At 33.6% G+C, this 13,594-nt stretch overlaps 1 long non-coding RNA gene across 3 annotated transcripts; it reads right to left on the bottom strand.

The window, feature by feature from the left end:
* Positions 1-8,049: 8,049 nt before the first annotated feature.
* Positions 8,050-13,275, bottom strand: LOC120165011. Of its 3 annotated transcripts, none has more exons than XR_005519774.1 (5): positions 13,149-13,275; positions 9,892-9,963; positions 9,308-9,354; positions 8,343-8,644; positions 8,050-8,233 (listed from the first exon to the last, which is right to left on the bottom strand). It is a non-coding gene; the product is annotated as an uncharacterized LOC120165011 (long non-coding RNA). The 3 variants fall into 3 exon arrangements; XR_005519772.1 differs by lacking the exon at positions 13,149-13,275 and adding an exon at positions 10,245-10,428; XR_005519773.1 differs by lacking the exon at positions 13,149-13,275 and adding an exon at positions 10,204-10,428.
* Positions 13,276-13,594: the final 319 nt, after the last annotated feature.

Raw genomic sequence — 13,594 nt, forward strand, 5'->3', positions numbered from 1 at the left:
GCAAGTGACAATGTGTTAATGATTCTACTGAATTGTTGATTTAATTGAAAGGATTTCTAAGATTTTAGTTGATTTTCAGAGCTAGTTAATGCGCTGATTTCTTGAATTGGTTTTGAGGGTTTTTTAGTGAAATTGAGTTATTTTGGAGTGATTATAATCATATTGAATTAGTTTTTCAATTGCAAATGATTTGGATATCAATTTCTTGAAAACAATATTGATTTTCGGTATCTTTGGGAATCTAGGAAGTTAGGTTTGTAGATGTTAATTTGTGCAATTCTAGCTGAGTTAGATGTTGATTATAGTTATTGTTTATTAGCTTTTAGTGTGGAAATTCATGCTTTTCGGACTGAAGCTTCCGGAGTGACGTTTTGGTATGGTTTTCAGTGTTTTCGACGTTTGCACTCTATTTTAGATACAGAGGATTCTGTTTTGTTTTAGATTAAATTTGATGTGTTAGTTTTGTTTTCAAGGTTTTTATTATGTTGTTAGTTGAGGAAACTTGGTTCTTTGAGTTTGGTGAACGTTAAGGTAGTGTTTGGAAACGTTTTTGGCTTCCGGACAGTAAGGTGAGTGGCTCTCATTCTTAGGAAATGAACATGATTCAAGGTTGAGGTTTGTGTAGTGTTGCATTTGTTAATTCTGATATATTGTGTTATTTGGTTAATTATGATGATGGAATATGAATTATGTTGATTTACATACGATGCCACTTATGTCGGAAATGAGAATGTAAATTATGAATGTGATATGTTGCAAATGATACATAGGATTTTATAAACGATTTGTGAAAATCTATATATATTCTGAATGTGAATTGGATGAGCTGAACTTTCTCATTGTCCAAATATGTGGGCTGATCATGACAGCCATCTGTAAGTGTGTTTCAAAATGTATTTGAATCAATATGTGAAAACTATGCATCATTGACAAATGCTCTTGGTGAATTGGATTAATTTACTATTGTTCTTAATAGGACCTTTGGATATGAAAGACATGCATAGTAAAGAGTACTCTATTTGTTTTGTATTAGTGTGTGATTCGAGATTACACGACGTTCGGATGGTACATTGAGATTTGCACTGAGAAGATATGGAGTAAGGTTGGGCATTGAGTTTGCTCTGTAATTCATGGTTTTGGACCTATGTGAGTTCGTAAGAAAAACGGGAATTGTATGGATTATGTTTATCCAATGAGTGAGTTCTGTTTCGAGCAAAAGCCATTAATCTTAAAATGGAAAAATGTGTGTGATTTGTGTGATCTGCCAAGGAGGGTAATTGTGCATGTGTGCTTGTGAATTCTTTTGTACTATATGGTCCTTGATATTTTTTTAATTTGCAAATAAATTGATTTGGAACATGTTAGCTAATCATTCAAGAACGAGATGTTGAATTATACGTGTAGAGTAAAGAACAAGTTATGTATGAGCATATAGGATTGATCTTTATCTTGGTTATGTGCATTGCTTTGAATGTTAGTAGTTCATTGGGCTTTATAAGTTCACACTTGTTATTAACACTTTTCAGAGGATTAGAGTCAAGTTTGGAGGCGATGAGTGTGATCAAGCAAGGCTAAGGCATAAAGCAATACTATATGGTTTTCGAAAAATTTGTATTGTAATTTGGGGACGTTTGGGACTTAGACCTATTATTCACTTTGTTGGACTTATAATGCTGGATTTTGGTTTGTAATAAGTGGAATTACATTTGGGATTTGATGTTGGTTTGATTCGTTGACTTTGGAATGAGGGAATATAGTAAATGATTATAAATATATTTTTAAAATTTTATAAAATATTGGGGATCCTACGAATATTTTTCTAGGATCCCCACAGTTATTCACACAGGTACGGTTCGGTTATCCCCACGGTTCTGATACAAAAATCCTCGTCCTCAACTCCATTTAAGCTTATGGGATAAAACTTCTCTCATCCCCATCCTTGTGGGTGAACATTTTGGTTGTTCCCCATCCCTGTCGGTTCCCATCTCCACGGTTTTCGGTTTTTTGCCGCCCGATTATCACCCTTATATATACATGTATCATAAAACTCATATATATATTATAGTTGTTTTAATTTCATCATTGCATGTTTATTTATTTAAATTATATTTTATAATTTCATGTTTAATCAATTTAGTCCTTCAAATTATACTATAATATCCAAACCTTATAAACTTTTGTTCACTAACTTTTTAAATGGATTCAAATGGGTCCATTTTTATATTAATTTCAACTTAACATTTTATAATTATTTCGATTTGACCTCTCATCCATACGTTTTGTTTAATTTATTTAAATTTTAATTTGTAATTTCATGTTTGTTCAATTTACTCCTTAAAATTATATTTTTATTAAAATTAACACATAATTATTTATATTTTTTTTAATTTACTCCAAATTATATACAATTACAAATTACAATCCATCGTTCATGAATGACGAAAAATAATTAGCCCAAAAATGACCCAACTTGAACTCAATCCGTTCCCTATAATATCTGACTTGAATTTTGTCTGTCAATGTATGACCTGATCTGAATAAGATCCGACTGAAGTCCATCCGAACTTGAATTAACCTGGAATTTAACTGATTCGGACCTGAACTGACCTGAACTAACATTGATCCGAACTGAAATTAACCCGATCCGAACCCGAACTAATTTGACCCGGACCCAACCTAATATGAGTTAAACCATAAAATTGACTTGACACAACCTGCATTCGATTTAATCTAACCTGATAGGATCCGACTGAAACCTGAATGATTACATGATTTTACATCCCTAAGCATGGTGTTGTGACCGTAGAGCCTTAGTCATAATGTCAACTAATTGTTCAGCTGATAAAACATGTTGTGTGTGTATGAAACCCTCTTTGATCTTCTCCAGAATGAAATGGCAGTCAATTTTGACATTTTTGGATTGCTCATGGAAAATGGGGTTAGCTGCGATCTGAAACGCTGCTATGCTGTCACAATACAATTTGATTGGCTTTAAATCATGAGCTCCAACCTCTACCAGCAACCTTTTCAGCCATACCAATTCAGCAACTGTGACAGCCGTTCCTCTATATTCTTCTTCAGCAGAAGACCTTACAATAGTGTTTTGTTTTTTAGATTTCCTATAAATTAAGGAATCACCAAGCTTTATGAAAAAATCAGTAACAAATCCTCTTGTCATCGGACAAGATACCCAATCCGAATTACAATAAGCAACCACTTGCTTCTCATTCACACCCTTAAACAACAAACCACGCCTGAGAATTTGGTGATGTATCTCACAATTCGCATAGTTGTCTCCATGTGGGTCTGCTTCGACTGTAGCATAAATTGACTGAGGTGATGCACAACATATGTAATGTCAGATCATACTCATCACATCAAGCTATAAGGGTGTTAACACTGGCTTTACTCCTCCCAAATCAGTTTCTTTTATAAGTTGTAATGCATACATTCTTTGATTTAGTAAGATACCTTCTCATCACTTAAATTCCAAGGAAGAATTTCAATTCATCCAAGCCTTTTATCTTGAAATTCTGGTTCAATATCGTTTTGAGCTTTTCTATCATTCTTATATTGTTGGCAGTTATCAACAAATCATCCTCGTATACGAGTAAAACCACTATCCTATCACCTTATTTTTTTGAACAATGACAATCATACCTACTCTATATATAACCAACTTTTAACAAAGCTTCTGTCAGCTTAGCATTTCATCGTCTTGAAGTCAATTCAAGCCATATAAAAATTTTTGCAGCCTACATACTATTCTCTTCCATGGCTGCAAAAATCGGGTGGCAATTCCATATAAACTTCTTCAACTAAATCCTCTTGCAAGAAGGCATTAAAGACATTCAGCTAAACCCCCTAGCAAGAAGGCATTAAAGACATTCATTTGACAGACATACCAATTGAACATGGAAGCAATAGTAAGAATGGCTCTAACAGTAATCACCTTTGCCACAGGAGAGAATATTTCAACACAATCAATTCCCTCCTTTTGGTTGTACCCCTTAGCTACCAAACAAGCTTTGTACCTTTCAACCTCGCCTGTAGCTTTGTACTTTACCTTGTACACCCACTTACAGCTAATGGGCACATTCTCTAGTGGTAAAGAAACAATGGACCAAGTATTGTTCGATTCCGAGGCACAAATATTATTCTTCATGGAACTAATCTAAATTGGGTTTTTAACGGCCTCAGAATAGGTTTTAGGTTAAAAAACAATGGATATGGCAGCAATATAATGTTGCGTATGTAAGGATAAATGATTATAACTAAAGGAAAAAGAAAAAAAAAACTGACTGGTTTATAAAGAATATTGATAAGAGCAAACAAAATTTTGTAATCGGGCAGAGTTTTTTGATTCACAAGTCGATCTTCAATAAACAACATATTCCGGTAACAAAGGTTGAGGAAATTGTACGCTAGACACAAGTGCAGAAAGAATTGGCAAGTTCACTAAGTATTTTAAGGGAGAAGGATCAGATAAGACAGATTGGGAAGGGGTATTCAAGTGTAAAGCGGAATCTGTTTGCAAAGGAGAATCAGACTGTGAAGGATTAGGATAGAGTCAATGTTGTTTTGGGAAAAAATATTGGTGGAAGCAGAAGAAAACTAAAAAGAAAATATAAACTCATGAAAATGAGCATTTCTGTTCACAGAATAAAGATTTAGATTCCAAGTTGAACAACACAACCCTTTTGAGTACTTGAATAACCCATAAAAATAGATGGGATAACCCTAGGGACAAATTTATCTTTATGATTTAGAGATGTTGCATAATCGAGGCACCCCAAAACCCTCATGTGTGCAAGGTTAGGTTGTTTATTATACAAGAATTCGAAGGGCGTTTTCCTATTTAGCACAGATGAAGGAAAACGATTGACTATGTAGAAGACTATTAAGGCACACTCATCCTAAAATTTTAATTGGAGCCTTGGACTGGAACCTAAGTGTCCTAGCAACTTCGAAAAGATTTTTATTGTTATGCTCAGATACCCCATTTTGTTGAGGAGTCTTAACACAAGAATCTTGATGTACAACACCAAGAGACTCAAAAAAGGATGAACACTCTGAATTAAAAAACTCACTACCATTATCACCACTGATGATATAAATTGTGACAAAAAACTGATTTTTTTATGAGAGCAAAAAAAATTCTTAAGAGGCACAATTATATCATACTTAAGTCTCAACAAATAAACCCAGGTTACCCTAGTGTAATCATCAATGATGAGGAAATAACGATGACCAGAGTGAGTTGATAGACAGTAAGGCCCTCAGAGGTCTATGTTTATTCATTGAAAAGGTTTTTCAAACCAAGACTGACTAACAAGAAAAAGAATAAGACATTGTCTAGCCAAAAGACAAATAGAGCACTATTATACATGCTCTTGATGAAAGTTTTCATGATGAAAAGGGGACAATTTATGCATTTTAGGAAATAGAGGATGCCCTAGACGAGCATGCCTAACATGAGTTTTATCGATAATTCCAAACTTACATCGAAAAGAGCTAGAATGTAAAAAAGTAATACAAGTTTTTGATAAAGACAAACCAAAATCATGTTGCTTCAACAGGAACAAGTAGAAGCCACCAGCCTGTTTACCGATCCCTTTTATCCTCCGAGTGAAGTGATCTTGCATTATACAAAAATCTAAGTAAAAAATGACAAAAACAACCAAGGTCTCGAGTTAACTAGGATACTGAAATGAGGTTATGATTAAAATGTGGAACATGTAAAACATTTTTAAGGTTTTACTGAGACTTAATTGATATGAACCAACAGGGGACGCGTGAGAGATATATCATTTGGAAGGTGGCTATAACTCGGATTAGCATTACAAGAAGAATTGAGATTCAATAAATACGAATCATACGATACATGATCCGTTGCTCTATAATCCAAGATCCAATTAGTAGTGCATTTAGATGAGGAGCATCGAGAGACTATACATGTCATATTGACAGATGAAGGGGCAGAAGGTCCTTGATTCAAGAGTCTTAGAATCTGAGCATATTGTTCTTGTGTAAACAGTGGCGCTGCTTGAACTCCTGTAGAGCTGGGAGTCTCTGAACTCTGACTTACTGCCATGGCTACTTGAACTTCCTTCCTCTTGTTAAAATTAAAATCCGATGAAAAATTGATTAGACGATAACAATTTTCCCTCTTATGACCGTTAACCTTGGAATGATCACAAGTCCCAAAAAAGACAGAGAGCTGGCATTGGAAAACATCACAGTGAAGTCTGTGATTGGATTAATCCCGTCCAAATAAGTTCTTTGAGATTCTTCTTGAATCAATATCATATATGCTTGATTCACAGAGAGTAGTGGCTGCATAAGAAGGATTTGACTTCGAATTCTCGTGTAAGACTCGTTTAATCCCATAAGAAATTGAAAAAGTTTATGCTGGAACAAATGCTTCAGATTTGCTCGAGTATTTTCACATTCACAATGTGTAAAAGGAACTACGGCACTGAATTCTTCCCATAGCAGTTTCAATTTGGTAAAGCAACCTGAGATTGAAGACTTACCTTGAACAGATGTAGCAATTTCACGGTGCAAGAAGTAAATCCATGCACCATCAACCTTGTTAAAGCGCTCCTTGAGATCCTCCCAAACGAGCGTCGCATTGGTAGCAAACACGATTCCACCTGACAGATCCTTACTGACCGTATTCAAGATCCATGAAAGGACTACAACATTGCACCAATCTCATTGATTCACAAAACTTTTTTTTACCTTCTCTATAACAATCATGTATGTTACATAATTATTTCGGTTGCAATCTAAAAGTTATCATCAAGATATTTTCGATTATAATCAAAATTATTATTAATTATATAACTTTTTAGGATGTACACCTAACATTTAAATTAAAACCTTCCGCAATATAACATTTTTCAATTATAACCGAAATTAGTATAAATCATATAACATTTTAGATTGCATATGATAGGTTAAAGATTATCGTAAAATAATCTTAAATTAATTTGTCGCACAATAAAAATGGAGCAGTTTAAAAGATCATATTGAACCATCCATATAATGGGCCATCATCGAGTTGCTAAATACATGTGATAAGTTTTATTTATTTTACGTCTTACCATCTTTTTTGATTAATATGGGATAAGTATTAAGTAACATCTGTTTAAAAATTTTTTTGTGTGCTTGAATATCAGATCGTTACGACCAATCTTTGGTCCGCTGAGCTCTCAAACCCCGCGGCCAATGCCTTGTTGGCTCAGTGGATTTCATATGTTAATGCTATATCAACTCTATGTGAGGCCACTGGTGCCGATGTTTCCCAAGTAACTGATGCCGTCGGTAAGGACTCGAGAATCAGAGCGAAGTTTTTGAGTGTCAGAGTTGGCTTTGGTGGATCTTGTTTTCAAAAGGATATAGTGAATTCAAGAAATGGTGACAGGGATTCAATAGCGGTATCGCGTCCACTACTGACCGTGATACCCGCAATGATCACAATAAAATCTATTATATTTGTAATCGCGATAAACATCAGTCTCAACCGTATTTTAAATCCCTATATTAGAGGTGTAAACGAGCCGAGTCGAGCTCAAGTATTGTTAAGCTCGACTCAAACTCGAAAACTTTAAACATAGGCTCGACTCGACTGGAAAACTCTCGAGCTAAAAATTATGAAGCTCAGTTCGAACTCGAAATATATTATTGAAACTCAACTCGAACTTGAAAATGCTCGAACTCAAAAAAATTTTAGGAGCTCTATTGAAGCTCGACTTTAAGCTTTATTCAAGCTCGAACTCGATTCAAGCTCGAACTCGATTCAAGCTCGAACTCAAACTCGAATTTTAACCTACAAAAATCTTATATTACATTTAAAATATATAAATAATTTTCCCTTTAATCAACCATCACCAATACATTATAACATGAATGTATGAACTATAAAAAATCTAAAAAAAAATACAATTACAAGAAATTTAGGATAATTAATATAAGTTTTGAAGTTTTTTAAAACTTCAAATGTATTGAAAGTTAAAAAAATATGGCAACAAAATGGGAATTTATTTAATTTACCCTTACATACAAAAGGTGGAAATAAAATCTAGACCACATGCTACTTCAACCATTTATTTAATAATATTCATTTACTTTCAAATAACTCAAAGCAGAAATGAGAAGGATCCTGATGATTTTTTTATCCACTCTTCACAATCTTGTGTTATTCTTGATAAGGCATTCTTTAACCGATCTAGGAATAAAAAAATTAGGAAAATGCAGAAATGAGAAGTGAACACATAATTTAAAGACAAATCAATTGATTTATAAATTTCCAGTGTATTGAATGAAAACTAACTTACAATTAAGAGATTCAGTTGAAGTGTTTGCACTTGAATTCATGTTTTGCAAACCAAATGTTTCAAATATATAAGAAAAAAACAACTCAAATAATTGGCATATGCCCTGCAACAATGTACTGAATCAGGAAAAATAATTTAGAGGGAAAAGGAAAAATAGTGTTCAGATTGTATGTGCATATGAGAACGTAGAGCTTAGGAAAAGAGAGGTTTAACCAGTACACACCTTAAAAAACAATGATACATCATCCATTTGATAACCAAACCGAACGGGTGAGAAGGCAACCATAACTTGTGTGTAGAGGCTTGAAACAAATAAAATAATTTAATGATAATATGTTTTGAGGTTATCATATATGAAAAAAAACAATGCATAAATCATCTAGAAAGTTGAAATCAATGACTTCATACATGCATCAGGTATCAAGAACAAGGGGCAGAGAATAAATAACTGAGTTAAATAGCCTTCTTTAAACTCCTGACAAACTCCTAACAAGAGCGAATACAGCTTTTGAAGGAATATTTATTTAAACATAAACAAAGTCATAAACTCATAAACAAACTCACTAGAGGGGAAAGGTACTTTTCGATCGTGGGAGGTATACGTGAGCAACGAGGAAACTATAATGGTCAGTTTTTAAGTGACAATTAACCACTGGGGAAAAGGAAATCACATAAAAAAAAAGAGGAATGAGCCGAGGGACAGCAGCGATTAACCGAGAAACCCATTGATTCTTTTTACGAGAATAGCAAAACATAAGGAAGGAATTTGTACTGTATTTTCCTGCTATTTGAGGATCAAAAGAAACAGAGAAGCATTTTTTTTCATCGAACCCAAGCAATGCACAGAATCAAAAGGGTATTTTTTTAGTTTCTATTCTCCATTGCTTTCTTAATTTTCTTGTGTGTGCATATGTTTTGAATCTAAACCAAGTCAAAGGCATAAAGGAGATAGCTTAAATGTTTACCTTAGTTGTAGTTCATCCCGCTTTGCCTCCTAGCCGTTCCAGCCTCACTGTCAAAATAAGGGGTTGTGTTAGTTAAAAATAAGTTCATTATAAAATAAGAAAAGGTGGGTCTTGATAGTTTACCGTGCAGTGCGTCGGAGTTTAGAGTCGAACTCGTGGACCTTGGAAGTTGGGGGTCGTTGCATGTAGTCTTAGTGTTTGGGGGTTTTAAAATAGTGAAGATAGGAGAGTTTAGGGTCAGTTAGGCTCGTGTTTGGGTTAACCAGTAGTCGCTAATGGCAGTCGGAGTGCTTGGTTCTGAGTTTTCACGGCGGCGTTGCTAGTGACGGGGATAGGGTTATGTTTTCATGGTGGCTGTGGGTTTTGAGAGGGTTTTCACTGAACTTTCAAGCTGATAACTAGGGCCATTATTCATTTTAATCTTTATTGAGATGTTCGCTTTTATTCAAGAGATTAATGTGTACAAAGCAATAAGCAATGAAAGACAACAGACATCAGAGCAAAATATATCTAAGTGTCACTATCTCATAGACAATGACAAACCATGTTAAAATATCTAGGGAAAGAGAAATGACTGTACATACCTTCAAATCCCCAATCACAGCTTTGAGTTGCTCATTCTCATTCATTAGCTTTGCAATTTCATCAGCTTTTGCCTGAAAAACAAATTGAAACTCGAAATTCAAGAACCATAAAACTTTAACAAGAAAGGATAATAATAAAACAAGATTTCATTTCTTTTGTGCCACACATATTGGACACATGTAGCATAAGACACCATGATTAAATGCATAAATAAATAGTAAAGTTCATGGCCAAATAAATCAGAGGAATATATGCAACCCTTCTAAATTTAGTAGTAAAAGCATCTTCAAATAGGAGGAAATGGCTGAAACCTAAAGTTTAATCACAGAAAATCAATGTTGCAGAGAATGACCTAAAGTTCAAATAGTGAAGATATGAGAGTTTAGGGTCTGGTTAGGCTCGTGTTTGGGTTAACCAGCCAGTGGAGGCCACGGGGCCTTTGGGGTCTCGGTTGATTAAAGAGTGGAAGAGTCGAGAGGTGGTTGCGTGGGTTTGGAGGAGATGAGAGGGCGAGAGAGGACAGTTTGATAGTTAGAAGAAGAGAACGGCGCATCATTGTGTTCAATTCTTCAAATAGGATTAAGGTAAAAGTCTACCCTAAAATGTTAATTTTAAACGTTATAGATTTAGCTCAGTTTTTGTTTCGGCAACTAGGGCAATGTCGTCAGCGAAAAGTATACACCATGGAACACCGTCTGGTGTCGCACAATAGATGTTATCCATAATCAAGGCGAATATATAAGGGCTAAGAGCTGACCCATGGTGGAGTCCGATTTCCACCGGGAATGCCTTGGTGTCGCCAACTGTAGTCCTGACGTAAGTAGTAGATCTACAATACATATCACGAATCGTCCGTATATAACCAATTTCGAGGTTTATAATATTATTTGGATTACGTGAATTTAATCATCATTCTAAAGTTAGTATATTTAGCTTAAATTATTCCTCACATTTAGGTTTCAATTAATTTAGTCCCTATTTAGAATTGTTTTCTTTAATTAGTTATATATATTTATTTTGCATATTGATATGTTTATGTATAAGTATATGAATGATTTATTTAGGAGTTACATAACATCATTTTGCATAATTTGTATGTTACCTTCATGTGCATAACTTAACTCCTATCACATAATCAGATTTAGGGTTTAAGGTTTAATATTTATGGTTTAGGGTTTATGATTTAGGTTTTATGGTTTAGGTTTTAGATTTTTAGGTTCACTGCAAAGACATTAATTAATCGATTTGGTATCAATTTATGAGGTAAGTACAATATAGTATCTTGATATTAAATACTCAAACCCTTGATATTTATGATATTTGAACCCGAAACCTCAAAATATAACAACAATTTAAAAAATTAGTTATTAAAAATATTATCATTAGAAATATATTAAATATTTGTCATTAGATAAATAATTTTTTATTAATTTAAAATAAATATAATAATATTTATTCAAAAATAATTTTTAACCATTTTCAATTTTTCTATTGTTTGACTGTTTTTTCTTATTTTTTATTTTATTTTTTACGTTGTCAAGTACTTATGCAGTAAAAAGTTAAAAAAGAAAGAAAAAAAATCAACCAAACACGTGTAATCTAACATGTGCTTAATTAAATGAGCTTTTATTTTTTTTAGTAACATACAATGTAACAATTGGACTTGGATTGGTTAATTAAAAAACATTAAAATTTGAGCGTAGTCGTATTATAGAATTATTAATATATTTTTAAAATTTTATAATTATCAATAATGTATTTTTAATATATTTTTAATAATGTAATTTTAAAAAATCTAAAATTATAATATAACATTTTTTCGAGCTGCTCACGAGCTTTTCGAGTCGAATATCGAGTAGCTCGTTTTGGCTCGTTAAGAACTCGAGTCGAGCTCGAGCACGAGTCAAGTCCATTTGATCCGAGTATTTATCGAGCCTTGATCGAGTCGATCTCGAGTAGCTCGCGATCTGTCTCGTCTCATTTACAACCGTACCCTGGATGAGGATGAGGATGATGATGCTATGCATTCTCACAAAGTGGGATGAATTTTCGACAACATGCAGAAGCCTGCATTTGTGTTGGACGGTTTCATTGTGTATTCCATCCTAGGGGTGTTCATTCGGTTAAAACGGTGGCCGACCGAACCGAAATACCCTTAACTGAATTAATCGAATTTTTTTTTCTTTAAGCGTTAACCGAACTTTTTTATGAAAGTATTAACCGAACCGAATAAATTTCGGTTAATTTTCGAATTAAATGAAATTTTTAGAATTTTCGAATTTAATATTTTTTAATTAAAAAAACAGTTTACAATATCTAATTAATTTGATTCAAACATTATATTAAAATAAGATATTTATATCTATCAATTTAGTTCAAAAAAACCATCAAATTAGAAATTCTACAAAATAAATCAGAACAAAGTGCAGAACTGGAAGCATAATTTTCCAGTTTACTGACCTACTTTCATTAGTTACAAATAAAATATACATGGAACCAGCAAACTATCATTTTCCAGCTGCTTTCATTCGGTGCTTATATGTACAGAGGCATGGAATCAGACATTTTCGGATACACAAATATATTTGTGATCAATTAGTAACTAAGAATTTACAACAATACAATACCAAACTAAATTTGGTCCCAACTAACTTAAAGTACACACTTTTTAAAAGAAATCTTGCAGTTAAATGAAGCTTTTTACAAGGGTTCAAAGTGTATATAACACTGTTAACCTCTAAATGCAGTAATGCACAACTAAATCACTTCCTACCATATAACATGAGTAGGAAATAACATTGAACTGTAAATGACAACAATTATCTTTACCATCTAATAGTTACATTCATCACTCCAATTAGTTCTTATAATCACTCCAATTAGTTCATGAATTACATGCAGTTCGAAACTTTCCCAGAAATATCAACGAATTAACACCTATGGCCATGAAAAGGAAAAATAAACCCAAAACGTGTCCAAAATAAGGGGAAATAGAAACCTTTAGCGTCAAATTTAACCATCAAACCACCATATTTCCAAATACATTTCCAGATGGAAATATAATTTATTTATTTGTAAGTGCATGGAACAACCACCTATATGCAATTAAACACTATTAATCCCATCAATAGAAGCAAGAGAGGCTAAACTTCTGATTTCTATTTAAATCGTGCTAACATACAGTCATCTAGCCGAGACCCGAGAAATATATAAATACCACACCAGAGTTTGTTTAACGAGGAAAAGATTAACAAACCTGGATCTTGCAACAGCGAGATGACTACAGAAAACTATGCTGAGAGAGAAGAGAGGCCAATCGATAGGGTTAATCGACAGATTGAGAGGCTTCCAGAGGTAGAACGAGATTACTGGTGAGATGAGATTGAAAGGTTTAGGCGTTTTGCCGTTTAGGTTTGGGTTATTTTACATTTTACATTTAGTTTTCAGATTATTTTAATTAATTAATTTTTTTTGGGGTTTGAAATGGGTTGGGAGTTGGTTGGTGCATTGGGTTAATTAATCCAATTAATCGATTTCAAATCGAATTAACCGTTAATCGAATATCAAAAAAACTATTAACCGTTTCCTGATCGAATTAATTCGATAACCGACCGAATTAATCGAATTAATTTAATTCAGTCGGTTAATTCGATTAAAACCGAATTTTGAACGTCCCTATTCCATCCTTGGTTGAAGAACATG

This window comes from Hibiscus syriacus, unplaced genomic scaffold (genome assembly GCF_006381635.1).
Source record: "Hibiscus syriacus cultivar Baekdansim isolate YM2019G1 unplaced genomic scaffold, ASM638163v2 tig00111566_pilon, whole genome shotgun sequence".
Taxonomy (NCBI): domain Eukaryota; kingdom Viridiplantae; phylum Streptophyta; class Magnoliopsida; order Malvales; family Malvaceae; genus Hibiscus; species Hibiscus syriacus.